Source organism: Amblyomma mixtum, chromosome 10 (assembly GCF_055824585.1).
Source record: "Amblyomma mixtum isolate Tamu chromosome 10, ASM5582458v1, whole genome shotgun sequence".
In the NCBI taxonomy this organism is placed as follows: domain Eukaryota; kingdom Metazoa; phylum Arthropoda; class Arachnida; order Ixodida; family Ixodidae; genus Amblyomma; species Amblyomma mixtum.
This window is the reverse complement of record NC_143021.1, coordinates 146,687,467-146,696,380: the sequence shown is the minus strand read 5'-3', so window position 1 is coordinate 146,696,380 and position 8,914 is coordinate 146,687,467.

The following is an 8,914-nucleotide window of genomic DNA, read 5'->3' as shown; positions in this document are numbered from 1 at the left end:
CTCTTCTTATAGCGGCAGTGCGGTGACGTAGCCGTTGATTGTCCGGTAGACTGATGTGCTATTGGGCACGGCGGGGGTTCTTCCACGGGATGCTTGCTTCAGGCTGTTGATCAGATTCAGATCTGCAAAGCAGGGGATGACAAGTTAGCTGTGCGTCGGTGAGCCACTGCCTACCGCTGCCGCTGCGTGCAACAATTCCAGGCTTGACGGGGCGTCTCTACTTATAGCGGCAGTGCGGTGACGTAGCCGTTGATTGTCCGGTAGACTGATGTGCTATTGGGCACGGCGGGGGTTCTTCCACGTGATGCTTGCTTCAGGCTGTTGATCAGATTCAGATCTGCAAAGCAGGGGAAGAGAAGTTAGCTGTGCGTCGGTGAGCCACTGCCTACCGCTGCTGCTGCGTGCAACAATTCCAGGCTTGACGGGGTGTCTCTTCTTATAGCGGCAGTGCGGTGACGTAGTCGTTGATTGTCCGGTAGACTGATATGCTATTGGGCACGGCGGGGGTTCTTCCACGTGATGCTTGCTTCAGGCTGTTGATCAGATTCAGATCTGCAAAGCAGGGGATGAGAAGTTAGCTGTGCGTCGGTCAGCCACTGCCTACCGCTGCCGCTGCGTGCAACAATTCCAGGCTTGACGGGGCGTCTCTTCTTATAGCGGCAGTGCGGTGACGTAGCCGTTGATTGTCCGGTAGACTGGTATGCTATTGGGCACGGCGGGGGTTCTTCCACGTGATGCTTGCTTCAGGCTGTTGATCAGATTCAGATCTGCAAAGCAGGGGATGACAAGTTAGCTGTGCGTCGGTGAGCCACTGCCTACCGCTGCTGCTGCGTGCAACCATTCCAGGCTTGACGGGGTGTTTCTTCTTATAGCGGCAGTGCGGTGATGTAGTCGTTGATTGTCCGGTAGACTGATGTGCTATCGGGCACGGCGGGGGTTCTTCCACGTGATGCTTGCTTCAGGCTGTTGATCAGATTCAGATCTGCAAAGCAGGGGATGAGAAGTTAGCTGTGCGTCGGTCAGCCACTGCCTACCGCTGCTGCTGCGTGCAACAATTCCAGGCTTGACGGGGTGTCTCTTCTTATAGCGGCAGTGCGGTGACGTAGTCGTTGATTGTCCGGTAGACTGGTATGCTATTGTGCACGGCGGGGGTTCTTCCACGTGATGCTTGCTTCAGGCTGTTGATCAGATTCAGATCTGCAAAGCAGGGGATGAGAAGTTAGCTGTGCGTCGGTGAGCCACTGCCTACCGCTGCTGCTGCGTGCAACAATTCCAGGCTTGACGGGGTGTCTCTTCTTATAGCGGCAGTGCGGTGACGTAGTCGTTGATTGTCCGGTAGACTGATGTGCTATTGGGCACGGCGGGGGTTCTTCCACGTGATGCTTGCTTCAGGCTGTTGATCAGATTCAGATCTGCAAAGCAGGGGATGAGAAGTTAGCTGTCCGTCGGTCAGCCACTGCCTACCGCTGCTGCTGCGTGCAACAATTCCAGGCTTGACGGGGTGTCTCTTCTTATAGCGGCAGTGCGGTGACGTAGTCGTTGATTGTCCGGTAGACTGGTATGCTATTGTGCACGGCGGGGGTTCTTCCACGTGATGCTTGCTTCAGGCTGTTGATCAGATTCAGATCTGCAAAGCAGGGGATGAGAAGTTAGCTGTGCGTCGGTCAGCCACTGCCTACCGCTGCTGCTGCGTGCAACAATTCCAGGCTTGACGGGGTGTCTCTTCTTATAGCGGCAGTGCGGTGACGTAGTCGTTGATTGTCCGGTAGACTGATGTGCTATTGGGCACGGCGGGGGTTCTTCCACGTGATGCTTGCTTCAGGCTGTTGATCAGATTCAGATCTGCAAAGCAGGGGATGAGAAGTTAGCTGTGCGTCGGTCGGCCACTGCCTACCGCTGCCGCTGCGTGCTACAATTCCAGGCTTGACGGGGCATCTCTTCTTATAGCGGCAGTGCGGTGACGTAGCCGTTGATTGTCCGGTAGACTGATGTGCTATTGGGCACGGCGGGGGTTCTTCCACGTGATGTTTGCTTCAGGCTGTTGATCAGATTCAGATCTGCAAAGCAGGGGATGAGAAGTTAGCTGTGCGTCGGTCAGCCACTGCCTACCGCTGCTGCTGCGTGCAACAATTCCAGGCTTGACGGGGTGTCTCTTCTTATAGCGGCAGTGCGGTGACGTAGTCGCTGATTGTCCGGTAGACTGATATGCTATTGGGCACGGCGGGGGTTCTTCCACGTGATGCTTGCTTCAGGCTGTTGATCAGATTCAGATCTGCAAAGCAGGGGATGAGAAGTTAGCTGTCCGTCGGTCAGCCACTGCCTACCGCTGCTGCTCCGTGCAACAATTCCAGGCTTGACGGGGTGTCTCTTCTTATAGCGGCAGTGCGGTGACGTAGCCGTTGATTGTCCGGTAGACTGATGTGCTATTGGGCACGGCGGGGGTTCTTCCACGGGATGCTTGCTTCAGGCTGTTGATCAGATTCAGATCTGCAAAGCAGGGGATGACAAGTTAGCTGTGCGTCGGTGAGCCACTGCCTACCGCTGCTGCTCCGTGCAACAATTCCAGGCTTGACGGGGTGTCTCTACTTATAGCGGCAGTGCGGTGACGTAGCCGTTGATTGTCCGGTAGACTGATGTGCTATTGGGCACGGCGGGGGTTCTTCCACGTGATGCTTGCTTCAGGCTGTTGATCAGATTCAGATCTGCAAAGCAGGGGAAGAGAAGTTAGCTGTGCGTCGGTCAGCCACTGCCTACCGCTGCTGCTGCGTGCAACAATTCCAGGCTTGACGGGGTGTTTCTTCTTATAGCGGCAGTGCGGTGACGTAGTCGTTGATTGTCCGGTAGACTGATATGCTATTGGGCACGGCGGGGGTTCTTCCACGTGATGCTTGCTTCAGGCTGTTGATCAGATTCAGATCTGCAAAGCAGGGGATGACAAGTTAGCTGTGCGTCGGTGAGCCACTGCCTACCGCTGCTGCTGCGTGCAACCATTCCAGGCTTGACGGGGTGTTTCTTCTTATAGCGGCAGTGCGGTGATGTAGTCGTTGATTGTCCGGTAGACTGATGTGCTATCGGGCACGGCGGGGGTTCTTCCACGTGATGCTTGCTTCAGGCTGTTGATCAGATTCAGATCTGCAAAGCAGGGGATGAGAAGTTAGCTGTGCGTCGGTCAGCCACTGCCTACCGCTGCTGCTGCGTGCAACAATTCCAGGCTTGACGGGGTGTCTCTTCTTATAGCGGCAGTGCGGTGACGTAGTCGTTGATTGTCCGGTAGACTGGTATGCTATTGTGCACGGCGGGGGTTCTTCCACGTGATGCTTGCTTCAGGCTGTTGATCAGATTCAGATCTGCAAAGCAGGGGATGAGAAGTTAGCTGTGCGTCGGTGAGCCACTGCCTACCGCTGCTGCTGCGTGCAACAATTCCAGGCTTGACGGGGTGTCTCTTCTTATAGCGGCAGTGCGGTGACGTAGTCGTTGATTGTCCGGTAGACTGATGTGCTATTGGGCACGGCGGGGGTTCTTCCACGTGATGCTTGCTTCAGGCTGTTGATCAGATTCAGATCTGCAAAGCAGGGGATGAGAAGTTAGCTGTCCGTCGGTCAGCCACTGCCTACCGCTGCTGCTGCGTGCAACAATTCCAGGCTTGACGGGGTGTCTCTTCTTATAGCGGCAGTGCGGTGACGTAGTCGTTGATTGTCCGGTAGACTGGTATGCTATTGTGCACGGCGGGGGTTCTTCCACGTGATGCTTGCTTCAGGCTGTTGATCAGATTCAGATCTGCAAAGCAGGGGATGAGAAGTTAGCTGTGCGTCGGTCAGCCACTGCCTACCGCTGCTGCTGCGTGCAACAATTCCAGGCTTGACGGGGTGTCTCTTCTTATAGCGGCAGTGCGGTGACGTAGTCGTTGATTGTCCGGTAGACTGATGTGCTATTGGGCACGGCGGGGGTTCTTCCACGTGATGCTTGCTTCAGGCTGTTGATCAGATTCAGATCTGCAAAGCAGGGGATGAGAAGTTAGCTGTGCGTCGGTCGGCCACTGCCTACCGCTGCCGCTGCGTGCTACAATTCCAGGCTTGACGGGGCATCTCTTCTTATAGCGGCAGTGCGGTGACGTAGCCGTTGATTGTCCGGTAGACTGATGTGCTATTGGGCACGGCGGGGGTTCTTCCACGTGATGTTTGCTTCAGGCTGTTGATCAGATTCAGATCTGCAAAGCAGGGGATGAGAAGTTAGCTGTGCGTCGGTCAGCCACTGCCTACCGCTGCTGCTGCGTGCAACAATTCCAGGCTTGACGGGGTGTCTCTTCTTATAGCGGCAGTGCGGTGACGTAGTCGCTGATTGTCCGGTAGACTGATATGCTATTGGGCACGGCGGGGGTTCTTCCACGTGATGCTTGCTTCAGGCTGTTGATCAGATTCAGATCTGCAAAGCAGGGGATGAGAAGTTAGCTGTCCGTCGGTCAGCCACTGCCTACCGCTGCTGCTCCGTGCAACAATTCCAGGCTTGACGGGGTGTCTCTTCTTATAGCGGCAGTGCGGTGACGTAGCCGTTGATTGTCCGGTAGACTGATGTGCTATTGGGCACGGCGGGGGTTCTTCCACGGGATGCTTGCTTCAGGCTGTTGATCAGATTCAGATCTGCAAAGCAGGGGATGACAAGTTAGCTGTGCGTCGGTGAGCCACTGCCTACCGCTGCTGCTCCGTGCAACAATTCCAGGCTTGACGGGGTGTCTCTACTTATAGCGGCAGTGCGGTGACGTAGCCGTTGATTGTCCGGTAGACTGATGTGCTATTGGGCACGGCGGGGGTTCTTCCACGTGATGCTTGCTTCAGGCTGTTGATCAGATTCAGATCTGCAAAGCAGGGGAAGAGAAGTTAGCTGTGCGTCGGTCAGCCACTGCCTACCGCTGCTGCTGCGTGCAACAATTCCAGGCTTGACGGGGTGTTTCTTCTTATAGCGGCAGTGCGGTGACGTAGTCGTTGATTGTCCGGTAGACTGATATGCTATTGGGCACGGCGGGGGTTCTTCCACGTGATGCTTGCTTCAGGCTGTTGATCAGATTCAGATCTGCAAAGCAGGGGATGAGAAGTTAGCTGTGCGTCGGTCAGCCACTGCCTACCGCTGCTGCTGCGTGCAACAATTCCAGGCTTGACGGGGTGTCTCTTCTTATAGCGGCAGTGCGGTGATGTAGTCGTTGATTGTCCGGTAGACTGGTATGCTATTGTGCACGGCGGGGGTTCTTCCACGTGATGCTTGCTTCAGGCTGTTGATCAGATTCAGATCTGCAAAGCAGGGGATGAGAAGTTAGCTGTGCGTCGGTGAGCCACTGCCTACCGCTGCTGCTGCGTGCAACAATTCCAGGCTTGACGGGGTGTCTCTTCTTATAGCGGCAGTGCGGTGACGTAGTCGTTGATTGTCCGGTAGACTGATGTGCTATTGGGCACGGCGGGGGTTCTTCCACGTGATGCTTGCTTCAGGCTGTTGATCATATTCAGATCTGCAAAGCAGGGGATGAGAAGTTAGCTGTGCGTCGGTCAGCCACTGCCTACCGCTGCTGCTGCGTGCAACAATTCCAGGCTTGACGGGGTGTCTCTTCTTATAGCGGCAGTGCGGTGACGTAGCCGTTGATTGTCCGGTAGACTGATGTGCTATTGGGCACGGCGGAGGTTCTTCCACGTGATGCTTGCTTCAGGCTGTTGATCAGATTCAGATCTGCAAAGCAGGGGATGAGAAGTTAGCTGTGCGTCGGCCAGCCACTGCCTACCGCTGCTGCTGCGTGCAATAATGTGTTAAGAAATCTCAGTGGAGAAGGAAGAAAAGCAGTGGACCGACTCTCAAGGCATCTGCCTAACTTTTCTAAATACTTAGCAAGTTCAGCCGGTGTCTGAACTAGGTAGACTACGTTCATGGCGGTCGGGATTAGTTTCCTTGACTTTAGGTAAATAAATAAAGCACGCGTATTACCAGTTTCCGGAAGAAATTCCAGTGTTGAGTATCGCACAACTCTTTTGCACGAGATATGGTGCGCTTAACCGTATGCGCAATTAACTTATAATCGATCCAATTTTTGGGCCATTGGTTTTGGAGTAGTTTCTTCCATGCAGCCTTTTGGCGCCTATAATCTCGAGCGCACTCTACGTTCCACTAAAGAACGGCGATATTCCCTTATTTTTCTGGACAAAAAACTGATTTTTTACGAGATCCGTCATAAATTGAACAAATTCGGATGGCATTGTCACCACTATTTGAATCCGATAATGCTTGAAGATCTGATTTGTGGACATATTTAAAGCTGTCGTAATTTAGCAAGGTGCGCCGGGGGCCGGTAGGAGGGGTCAACTGGCACGCAACTTGGGAGCTGATCGGAAGGTGATCACGGTGTATTTGCGGTGGTTGGCGACAGCTGGAGCCGTTCTTCCGCCCTAACACTGTTCGAGACACAACGGTGCTAATATCAGTGGAGGACAGGCGCTCGAGCGTTCGTGTTAAGCGTGCTGCCGGCGGTACATGCTGTGCGCCTAAAACCTTAGTATGTACGCTAATGGACAGTGTGCTTGTATTTTGAATTATTGTTTTTGCGCTGTCAGTGTTCTTTTTTGCCCGCAGTTGTGAACTTTCTAAAGCATCGGGTCGGTGATTAACAGGGGAGTAATGACGGAAAAATTTTTTCATAGCGGTTCTTCTATTCTTCAAAGCTGCCGGCAAGCTGCTTTACCGCTTTGTTTGTGATGAAAGATGCCATCAGATTAATCTAGGTGGATCGCGGCCAGGAGGACCCGATTCTACGTTGCTCCAGACTGTTGGCGTTATTTTTGTTAGTCTTATCTCCGAAGTTCGTTCCCGGCTTTAAATTGAGCACAGCCGTGAGCAGTAGGCATTCTGTTCTACGCCTGCCGAGCACGCTTGTTGCTTCGCCGTCCCCCAGGCATTCAGTTCTTTGTGGCTGCAAGTCAGACTAATAGAGCTTCGTTTGGATGTCATTTTCGCTCTATTTTTAACTTCCGTCACCGCTACGTGAAAATATAGGCTTTAGAAGCACTGCTGTAAGTGTTCTCTTGTTGTTTAGTCGAACTAACGGGCGCCTTAAACCGACTGGGAAGGCATTGCAAAGATAAGTTCACGGACTGTATGTCCCTGAATGATAGCTCATGTCGCGTAGCTAATTTGCTTATTCTTGGACCCGTCTGGCTAGCCTAGCAGTAAGAATGGGGGGATGCGCATATGGCAGACTTCCTCTCATCTCATGAGGGGCACTTTACCGATATCGTCTAAAGAGAAAATTGTGAAGCCGCTGTATCTTACTGCCAATCACCTATGGGGCAGAAACGTGGAGACCAACGAAAAGGGTTCAGTTTGGGTTAACGACAAGGCAGCGAGCTATGGAAGGAAAAATGTTATGTCGAGCGTTAAGACACCAGAAGCGGGCAGCGTGACATCTTAGCCGAAATCAAGAGGAAGAAATGGGCAAGGGCAGGGCATGTAATGCGAAAAGAAGATAAACGGTGGTTCTTAACGCCAACAGAGTGGATACCGTGGCCGCAGCTGCCAAAGGACAAGGTTAATTGGTAGAGGCATGGGAGATGGTTTATAAAGGTTTAACTTCCGAAGGCGACTCAGGCTATTTGGGGCGCCGTAGTGAATGGCTCCGGAAATTTCGACCACCTCGAGGCACTTTAATGTGGAGTGACATCGCACAGTACCCGGGCCTCTAGAATATCGCCTCCATCGAAATGCAACCGCTGCGGCCGGTATCGAACCCTCGTCCTTCGGGTCAGCTGCCGAGCGCACTGTCCACTGATTAACCACGGCGGCAGGCAAGGGAGAGGTCTTTGTCCTGCAGTGTGAATAGTCAAGCTGATGATGATGATGGTGGACTAATTAAAAAGACGTTGGTACGAGTAGAAAAAATGATTCCTTTGCGACAAAGTCCCCAGTGACCAGATGTAGCCTTTGGCGAGTCTCTTTTTTCAGGCAGCAGAAATTGACTAATATGTTGTAGCAAAAGCGCTAGCACATTAATACCAATTTATCAGAGAGGATACTCGAAGCTTCAGCAAAATGCCGTTACATATAAAAACAAAGAGCACGACATAAAAAGATGTTTCCATTGCTCTAAAAACAACACATAGGTTTATTTTATTCCGGAACTTCGAACACGTCTAGGGTAGGTTGCAGAACGTAAATCAACTTTCAGTCATAATCTGTCTCTGGATAAGAAAGAGGCTTACTTTTCGGTGTAAAATTGTGTAATCTGTACGATATTGATAAAACAGGAGTACGAAATTCATACATTCTTATTTTGCTTACTTCCATACGTTACAGAGAAAAACACTGCCCTGCTTTTTTTTTCAAAGAAAAAGGAACAGTTTAGTACGAGCGTAAACCGACGTAATGCATGGCTGCAAGACAGTAAATAAAAAGGAGCTTTGAAAAGCACCTTTTTATTCTGTGTCTTGTGGCTATAAGAAGCTTTGAAAAGCTTGAACTCATCCAGCATGGTACAATTTGGTTTGTGTAATGGGGTTTAACGTCCCAAAGAGACTCAGGCTATGAGAGACGCCGTAGTGAAGGGCTCCGGAAATTTCGACCACCTGGGGCTCTTTAGCGTGCACTGGCATACAACCATGACAAGAAATTGACAACAGTCTCTGCGCGGAGGTTTGAAGCAACAAAGTATCTCAAGAAGATAATATAGTTCCTCCAGTTCTCAAGAATCATTTTCCTTTCCCACAGCTGTTTTTCTTGCGATGTGTAAACCGTAAAAATTCAACCTCATTGCCTCCCCGAACATTCCATACAAAATTAAATGAAAAATTGATCGGAGTTGAATGTCTTTGGCGGTTGCCTAAAAGCCAATGACAGTGAAAGAAACCACGTGATTTGACACTGCTTATCATGTCGGCGTTTCGATCTG